Source organism: Musa acuminata, chromosome BXJ2-8, assembly GCF_036884655.1.
Source record: "Musa acuminata AAA Group cultivar baxijiao chromosome BXJ2-8, Cavendish_Baxijiao_AAA, whole genome shotgun sequence".
Lineage (NCBI taxonomy): Eukaryota > Viridiplantae > Streptophyta > Magnoliopsida > Zingiberales > Musaceae > Musa > Musa acuminata.
The window spans coordinates 34,750,258-34,760,359 of record NC_088345.1 but is presented as its reverse complement, the minus strand read 5'-3'; positions in this window follow the sequence as shown (position 1 = coordinate 34,760,359).

Sequence of the window (10,102 nt, the reverse complement as noted above, 5' to 3'; positions counted from 1 at the left end):
CAAGAGATTTGCTAGTGGAAGGTGGGAGCCTCATCGAAGAGGGGCCTCGCAAGTGGATGTAGGTCATTTGACCGAACCACTCTAAAATCAGGCGTAATCTCTGGTTTGCATTTCATTATCGCTATTTACATTACTGCAAACCTTCTTACATGCATTAGTTCCTTATTACCTTTGCTGCGCAACTCTAAGAATACATTTTCAAGTTAAGCTTTTCAAGTTCCGTTCTTATCGTACGAAAGATTTTTCTAAAACCGAAGTTTTAATCCGCTGCACTAATTCACCCCCCCCCCCTCTTAGTGTCGCTCCGATCCTAACATCAAATACAAGTGTATGAAGAAGTCATACCGAAAACCGCCTTTCGAACACACAACGACCACTACGAATTTTTACTTTCTTCAACAAAAGGTGAAATATCTTGGGCATATCATATCAGAGGAAGGTGTGACGGTGGACCCCTTCAAAATTGGAGCAATGCAAAACTGGCCGACCCCGAGAAACATAAAATTGCTACATGGCTTTCTGGGTTTAACAGGCTACTACCGTAAGTTCGTGAAAAACTATGGAAAGATTAGTGCACCACTTACTTCCTTACTGGAAAAAGATGTCTTCCAATGGTCGGACAGAGCCTCCACTGCCTTCGACAAACTTAAGGCAGCCATAACGACGACGTCGATGCTAGCGCTACCAGATTTCAACCGACCCTTCATCATTAAGGCCGATGCATCTGGAGACAAAAATGGGAGATGTTCTCATGCAAGATGGTCGACCACTCACATACATTAGCAAGACATTGTCTTCCCCCTATCAAAACATGTTAACATATGATAAGGAGATGCTCGCCATTGTGCACGCAGCAACGAGGTGGAGATCGTACTTGATCAGGCGATACTTTCAAATCAAGACCGACCATAAAAGCCTAAAATATCTGTTGGAGCAGAAGATATCTTCCCGCGAGCAGCAAAAATGGGTAACAAAACTTATTGGATTTGATTATGAAATAACTTACAAAAGGTGGAAAGAGAATGTTGTTGCAGATGCGCTTTCGTAGCTACCTGAGCAAGCTGAATTTTCGGTCGTTTTACTTCCAACCAGTGACTTCCTTAAGGATATTAAGATGGAATGGCAGGAAGATTTGGAGACCAGTAAGATAAAGAAAAAAAAAAAAGAGGAAGCACCAAGCTTCGTGGCTCATTACAATCGGGACTCAAAAGAATTATGCTATAAGGGACGCATTGTGCTTGTAACAAATTCTACTTGCATATTCAAGAGCAAATTTTGGACAAAGTTATTCCATATGCAGGGTACTAAATTGAAAAGGAGTATGACATATCACCCACAAACCAACAGCCATACGAAAGTTTTAAATAGGTGCTTGGAGACAGCCCAAAGCCACCCACCAAATATGACTACCCAAAGAGACATCCAGACCCAGCCAAGTGCCATTATTGATCGACGGATCGTGACTCGACGACGACGACCCACTAATGAAGTGCTAATACAGTGGGCGAACCTACCAATAGAAGATGCCACTTGGGAGAACTATGACAACTTGAAGATCAAATTCTCAGAATTCACGAATCATCAGCCTCGAGGACAAGGCTGATTTGAAGAGGGCAGGTCTGTTAGGACTCTAGCTTGGAGAGTCCTAATTGAGAGGGACATTCTGTTAGGACTCTAGCTAGGAGAGTCCTAATTGAGAGGGGCATTCATGTAGGAGGTTTTTTCTTAGAGAAGAATTAGGAGTTGTAAGGGAATAGGAGTCTTGAGTAGGAGTCCTATTAGGAGTTGGTTAGAAGTAAGAGTCTTAAGTAGGAGTCCTATTAGGAGTTAGGGTTTAGAAGCCCTATAAATAGCCATATATTCCTTCTCTTTTGATAGGCAATAGATGAATCTTTTCTGCAGCCTTTGAGCAGCAACTTGGAGGGAGGAACCCCTATAGAGTTCCAAGGAAGCCGATCCCCTAAAGAGATCAACCCCAAGTTTAGAATCTGCAAGGGTTCTAACACTACTTTCAGTAGCACTGATCACCGTTGGTGAGGATTTGACAACTATTGTCTTCCATTATCTTCGAAGGGTCTTTGAACTTGTGCAGAGCTCCTCTGCTGGATAGATAAGAGAATTGGGGTACTCGATTTCTCCCATTCTCTTAAGAGTTGAGAAGGCAAAGGTTACTTGACTTCGCCCGCCTCCTTGAGGTTGTACTCCATCAATCGAGCTGGTTACTGGCCTTCGCCTGCTCTTTGCTCACACTTCTGAAGTACTTGAAGTGTTTGCACTCCTTGCATTGAGTTAGCTACTGTGATTCACCTTCTCAATGCCATTGAACTTCTGGAATGCAGGAAGTTTTCACCCCAACTTGGAGTAGTTCTCTCATAGGTTTGGTCGCCTCTGGGATTGTACCGTCTTCTCCATCAACCCTGCCGCCTACTCCACTGAGTAGCAAAGGTACAGCACTGCATACTGCCTGCTTCATTCCTTGGTTATGCACTCTTGCATGACCCAAAGTCCTTCACTTTCGACTATCTTGATGAGAAGCACATTGACACAAATCTTACGAAGTTCCTCGGCCTCTGCCCTTTAGCCTTGTCTCGGTACTTGGAGATTGCCTCTGCATTCTCCATCTCCTCGGCCCCTTTCACGACCAAGCGCTCTCCCTCCATGAGAGCAAGGGATCAATGACTTTCACGGAAGTCCCGCCTCTGCGATACCATGGCGCTGCCATGCCCATGGCACTACTATCCGTCGCCTCGCATCTACATCCCTTTTCTTCACGATTAGTAGATATGTCTCCATGGCACTCCTCCAAGTCCACCTCCATTCTAACTGATGCTTGATTTTTGGGTAGCTAAGTCCTTTTGGACTCGTCATCGCTTCCTCGCCCCTTTCGACCCCCTACTTCAACACCTCTGTGTTCTCCAAGCAATCCGTTTGGTCGATGGAAAGACAGACTGCAACTCCCATGCATGGCCTCTGCCATCACGTTATAGAGTTTGCACCGATTCTGTTCTCCTTAGCTTCCTTGGCAGCAACGTTCGTTTACTCGCCCTTGTCCTCTGACTTGCCGGGCTCCCTTAAGTGAATATGAGCTTTGGAGCAGTCCAACTCTCCAACTGCTTCGATCATACCTCTGTATGATCAAGTCCCTCCCATGGAACTCACTGGTACTTGCATTCAAACTTTTCCCTTAGTGGAACACAGCCCCCATATGCTGATGACCAAGGTTTTCATCCGATGCAAAATTTGATGCACGCCCGGAAGACCCGCCTCTACGGTACCATGGCCTTCACTCCTTGAATCCATAGCCCTTCTTGGCGTCGTGTTGTTCACCGAAGTGAAGCTTCCAATAGCTCCCAATCATACCTCCGTATGATCTAGTCCCTCATGGGACTATGTCGTGTGTATCGCATTGCCACGAACTGTTCCACCATGATCCGCTGCACCATGTCGCCTCCTGGTGACATCTCCATTGCATTCTGATCCTTGTAGAATAAACTCGAATTGTGAACCCTCCATGTGTGGCCTTTGCCAATACATCGTAGGGTCTCTTCCACTTTCGATTTTGTTCGCTGCTTTGGCAATCAAACTTCATCCACCCACTCTTGGGTTACACCTAGATGAAGCACCGCTCTAGGACAGTCCGTCGCCTAGTAGCTCCCGAAGTCCACCGACTTCACTGTAATTTGTGCACCATTGTCTGGATCTTGGGCCTCTACCCCTACCAGCACAATCTCTGCTGCGCACCGCTTCCTTCATGGCAACTTGAATGGCAACACTATGGTATATTCTTCAAGAGTACCTGCCTCTGCGTCCTCTTGCTCCGTGCTAAGGCCTTCTGAACCCAACTTCGCCTCTGCAAATTGAGTCGCCTTAGTTCCTCCATCAAATGCTCCTCCGAGATAAGGTGCATGTGCCTAGAAGCTCCCTTCATCTTTGGCACCATGCAAGATGAGTCCTCTTTGATAGAATGAATGACCCATGGAATAACATGATCCTACTCTTGCCTCTGCAAGAGTTCATGTCCTTGACCTCTGTCTAAGGAAAGCACTGCGCCTCTGCTCCATGTTCCAACTTCTATGCTGGCCCCCTTCATGCGGCTTGGGTACTTCACCAAGTTACACCCAAGTTTCTCTGCTCCTCGTTTTTGCATTGAGTCGATGGTGGCCCTCGCGCCCACCATTCCACGGGTTAGCCCTCCCTTGAGTCCGATCTCCACATCGACTCCAAGTGTTCCCTCATTTAAGTTGCTTTGGGTCACTCCCCCACTTGGTCTCGCAATGCATCCACCAATGCATTCTCTCAAGTGAGATCATGCGACGACTCCTCACCGCTTGATCAATCCATCGAGCTTCGTGGAGTTGTTGTTTGTTGAGGTACTCCTCCTCAACATGTGAGGTCCGTCCCACATGATTCTCCCTCTGGAGAGCCGGGACTTATCCCTCCTGGATAACTGTCTCTTTGTAGCAACATCTCTCTTCGTTTCGGAGACCACCATCCCCTTGGACTACTCCGATCTGCTGAACAAACTGTGCATTGTTCTACCTCCTGCAAACGCACTTGCTAGATTGCGACTCCACGTCAATACAACCCCCGTTGCACCACTCAAGGCCTAGCAACATGCCGAACTCGTTGCACACTTCAGCCTCCTACGGATGTATCCTTCACATGCCGAAGAGAAAGTTCAAATGCTCCATGGCGCCGAGTTTCGGTCACCTTGGGATGGCCACGAACATTCCATCGTCCACATACAAGCCCATGCATGAGTACCAAATTCTTCGAGTTAGCAATTCCCCTCACCTTTGTGAGCTTTGCATAACTCTTTTGGTCGTTGAGCAACTCATTCCACCTTGGATGGTCTCATCCTTTACCAAGCGCCTCACTTGCCTTGAGCACCATCAAGTATAGTTGTCAACGTTGAGTCGCAGCTCAAACTCGGCCATCCCAACCTTTGTGCGCTCCAAATTCTTCCAAGCTTACATGTTCTCATGGTGCCTCTTGTGCGAAGGGTTGGCCATTCTTCTGAATGCCAATGTCAGATGCTCGCTCCTCCAAACGACTCCTTTTCCCTACATCTCCATGCCCGTTTTCCCCCAAACGGTCGCGCGTGTGATGACTGCCCTCAACGCAGCCTTGCTAGGTCCCCCACGTTTGCATGCTAAGTGTTTCTATGAGTGCTTGTCCCGCTCTGATACCATCTGTCACGGACTTAGCTGGTTTTGCCTAAGTCGTGCGGCACCCTTGCGTGTCCGTCCGCAAAGGTCAGCCTCCCCGAAGCCTCCCATTGTCCCTTAGGACCAATAAAAGAGAGAACGGGTTAGAAAAAATGCCTCAATCGGGCTCCACAAGCAAACATCTCTGAAAAACACTTCATAGACAATGCAAATTACAAACAGACTTTACAAGCTCTGAATAGTGGCATAACGAAGGGTGAAATGGTCCATTACAGACCAAAAATCTCTCGCACGTGTCCACATAACACAACCTTTATTTACAAGCCTAAAGAGACCACCAACCCAACTAAAATGGGACTATTAAGCCTTCGGTCGTCCCTCTATATGTTGTACAAGGCATGAACATGCCAAAAGACACGGACATACATAAGCATCACATTAAACATCTTGTTTAGAAGTTTGTCCGTGACATACGATAAATATGATTTCAATAAGAAAGCCGATTCGGAAATCACTTTAACTTGTGATCAAGCAAGATGCAGTTAAAGTAAAGATATAGAGACAGTTTGTAGTTAAGATAGAGAACATAATGTAATTGCAAACCGAAATACGATGTTCGTACAATAAAAGTGATTTCGGTATGAAAGCTGATTCGGAAGTTGCTTTAACTTAGATTAGGCAAAGTGCAGTTAAAGTAAAGCTATGGAGGTAGTTTGCAGTTAAGATAGAGAATAGAAAGTAAATGCAAACCGAGATTTAGAGTGGTTCGGTCAATCTTGACCTACATCCACTTTTGGGATCCTCCTCCGATGAGGTCACTGACGTCCACTAGAGGCCTGCTTTCAATAGACGAAGGCCAACCACCCTTTTATAGTTTCACTCCTTTTGACGGGCTTAGGAGACAACCCTTATAGAATTTCTCTCCTCTCTTGAAAGCTCAAAACTTGGAAGAAAAAAGGGAGGAGAACTTCTAGCCTTTACAACAATTTTGAGCTCTAAAAATCACAAAGTAAGATTGGATTTTCGGTGCCCTTTCATGCAGGAAAGGGTGGGGTATATATAGGCCCCAAATTGGTTTGAATTTGGAGCTAAAAAATCTCTTTTCCTAGATTTTCGGGGTCCTGGCGGTACTACCTCCTGGATTTCTGAGGTCTTGGCGGTACAACCGCCTGGTAGCTAGGAGACTGAGCCTCTGGGCGGTGCCACCGTCTGACAGGGGTGTTTGCACCGCCCAGTCTCGCTCGGAGACTGAGCCCAGGTGGTGCCACCACCTGACTTGGGCGGTTGCACTGCCCAGCTTTCTTGGGAGACCATCTCCTGGGCGGTGCCACTACCGACCTTGGTGGTGCCACCACCTAGCATGAATTCTGGTCCGAATGGGTTGATCCATTCGGCCCAATTTGGGTCTATCAAGGGCCCAATTGCCCCTAGAGTAAGTTAATGGGATCACCTCCCATTCCTAACTTAATCTATATGCTAACTACGATATTTCTTAAGATATTTATGGCAACTTGCTTCGGTGCGTCAATCGCTTCTTTCGGCGAGCTTCCAGCGAACTTCCAACGAACATCCGACGAACCTTCAGCGATGCTCCGGCGGACTTCCAGCCAACTCTTGGACTTGCGACGATCCACTTAGCAAGTTCCAACGAGCTTCTTTGGCAAGCTCTTGGACTTCTCGGATTTGTTCCCGCAGAACCTCCGACGACTGTCCGGACTTCCGTCGAACCCCCAACGTGATCATGGTCTTGACTCCGGCGCAACTCCTACTGCATGTCTTACTTCCATCGTAATTAATCCTGCACACTTATCTCAATATATGGATTAGATAACAAATAACAATTGACTTCATCATCAAAATCCGAGATTCAACAATCTCCCCCTTTTTTATGGTGACAATCAATTGATAACGGAGTTAACCTTAACTCCCCCTATCTATATGTCATACTTAAGATAAGTCATTCTTGAATTCAAAGCCTTTGAATTCAAGAGACATTAATATCGTTTAACCTTATTAATACTCCCATCATGATGTATTTCTCTGAAAATGATGTCAAGGCTTGACATCCATTTTCAGGTTTTACATTTCAAATGTGAAAGATAACAATCGTAGCAATTCATCATATGGTAAGATATCAACATATAAAAATGTGATGTAAGTTCTTGATATCTTAACATAATACAAACGTTTCAAGTGTTTAGCAATCATAGCATTTCATCACATGACAAGATATCAATTTGTAGAATTGTAATGTATGCTCTAGATATCTTAACATAGTGCAGATATGGCAATAACATAGTGCAAATATGGCAATCATAGCAATTCTATCACCAATTTATCATATATTTTGATGCAAGCTTTTGATATCTTAACATAATTCAAATTCAAATATGGCACTCATACCATCAATTCATATATTTCTCATTCAAATATGGCACTCATAGTATCAATTCATATATTTCTCCCCCTTTGTCATCGACAAAAAGGAGAACGATATAGGTAAATTTTAACTAGGTTTATGTCATTTTTCAACAACGAGTGATAGGATACCAATTATACAAACATCTCAAGGAAAACATGACATGGAGGTAACTTTCATTACTTTTTTCTCTTTATTTGTTATTATCTTTTTTTCATGAAGGAGGAAAGCCATTTGTGAGCTTACTCGAATGAAGTTAAAATTGATAAGATATTAAAGCACGCTTCATTTTTAGAAGAATCAAGATATGTGTGTGAATCAAATCCTTGCACGTAAAATTATTTCTCAAAAGATATAAGAAGGAATCGTCAAATCCATTTCTCGAAAAATAATTTTCACATGATAAGTCTATGAGAGATGCATTTGCTAGTTGATTCCATAGGTAAAAAATCAATTATGTGAATCCAAAACTCGATATGACATATGTTTATTAAGTCTGGAAGAGAATAATGTATCGAGAAAATCCAATTGTTAGGATCAAGAAGATCCGAAAATGAAATTTAATACTTTCAAAAATGAAGATAAAACATGCTTATTATCATGGAAATTTTTGTATCTAAAATATATAATTTCCAACATGTAATTAAGGCATGTAATTGTGTAAAATCATCATGGCAATTAAATGATTTGATCATTAAATCAAAAAAAATCTGAAAAATAATCTTAACAAGTTTATGCATTCGGACATATTAACATTCCTAATTCTCTTCTAATGAAATTAAATTGTTCTTCACTTAGAGGTTTTGTAAAAATATCAACTAGTTGATGCTTAGTATCAATGAACTCTATGATTACATCACGATTAGTGACATGATCTCGTATAAAGTGATGTCTAATATCAATATGTTTTGTTCTTAAGTGTTGAATGAGATTCTTTGTTAAACATATTGCACTTGTGTTATCACATTTAATGGGAATATTTTTAAGATGGACTTTATAATCTTCTAAGGTATTTTTCATCCGCACAACTTGTGCACAGCATGCACTAGCTGCAATATACTCAGCTTTGGTTGTTGATAGTGCAACCGAGTTTTGTTTCTTAGATGACCAGGAAACAAGAGAATGTCCCAAAAATTGATATGTTCCTGATGTGCTTTTTCTATCTAGTCTACACCAAGCAAAATCCGCATCAGCATAAGCAATTAATTCAAAATTCTCGGATTTTGGATACCATAATCCTAGATTTGTGGTACCTTTAAGATATCTAAGTATTCTTTTAACCGCCTTGAGATGAGATATCTTAGGGTTCGATTGAAACCTAGCACAAAGTCCTACACTGAATATGATATATGGTCTAGTTGTAGTGAGGTAAAGTAAACTTCCTATCATACCCCTATAAGTTTTTTGATCAAGACTTTCTCCACTTTCATCAACTTCTAACTTAGTGGAGATGCTCATACGAGTGTTAATAGCTTTTGAGCTATCCATATTAAATTTTTTCAGCAAATCTAAACCGTATTTAGTTTGACTAATAAAGATGTCATTGCTTAATTATTTAATTGCTTAATTTGTAAGCCTAAGAAAAAGGTTAATTCTCCCATCAAACTTATTTCAAATTCGAGACTCATAGTTTTAGCAAAAGATTTACAAAGAGATTCATTCGTAGAACCGAAGATAATATCATCAACATAAATCTGAACAATGAGAAAATTATTTTCAAATTTCTTGATAAACAATGTAGTATCGACCTTGCCTTTTATGAAATTATTTTCAATAATAAATGTACTTAGTCTATCAAACCAAGCCCTTGGGGCTTGTTTTAAACCATAGAGAGCTTTGGTTAATTTAAATACATGATTAGGGAGGCTATTATTTTCAAATCTGAGAGGTTGTTCAACATAAACTTCTTCAAAAATAAAGCCATTAAGAAAAGTGCTTTTAACATCCATTTGAAACAACTTAAAATTATTATTACTAGCATAGGCAAAGAACATCCTTATGGCTTCTAATCGTGCCATAGGAGCAAAGGTTTCTTCGTAATCGATACCTTCTTTTTGGTTGAAACCTTTGGCCACTAATCGAGCCTTATTTCTAACCACGATACCATATTCATCTTGCTTATTTCTAAAGACTCATTTAGTACCAATAACTAAATAGTCATTTGGCCTAGGAATAAGCTTCCACACCTCATTTCTCTCAAATTGATTTAACTCATCTTGCATTGCGATAATCCATGAATCATCTTTCATGGCTTCATCAATACATTTGGGTTTAATTTGGGAGAGAAAAGCGACGTTGGCACAAAAATTTTTAAGAGAAGAACGTATTTGAACCCCCTTAGATGTGTCTCCTAGGATTAGCTCCTTAGGATAAGCATCTACATACTTCCAATCCTTAGGTAAGGATGTTTCGGAAGTGGATGCATCCAAGTTGCTAGTTAGAGAAGGGGTTTCATTTAAATTCAAAGAATCAAAATTAACATCATCATCAAAATCATTTTTCTTGATTTCAGAAA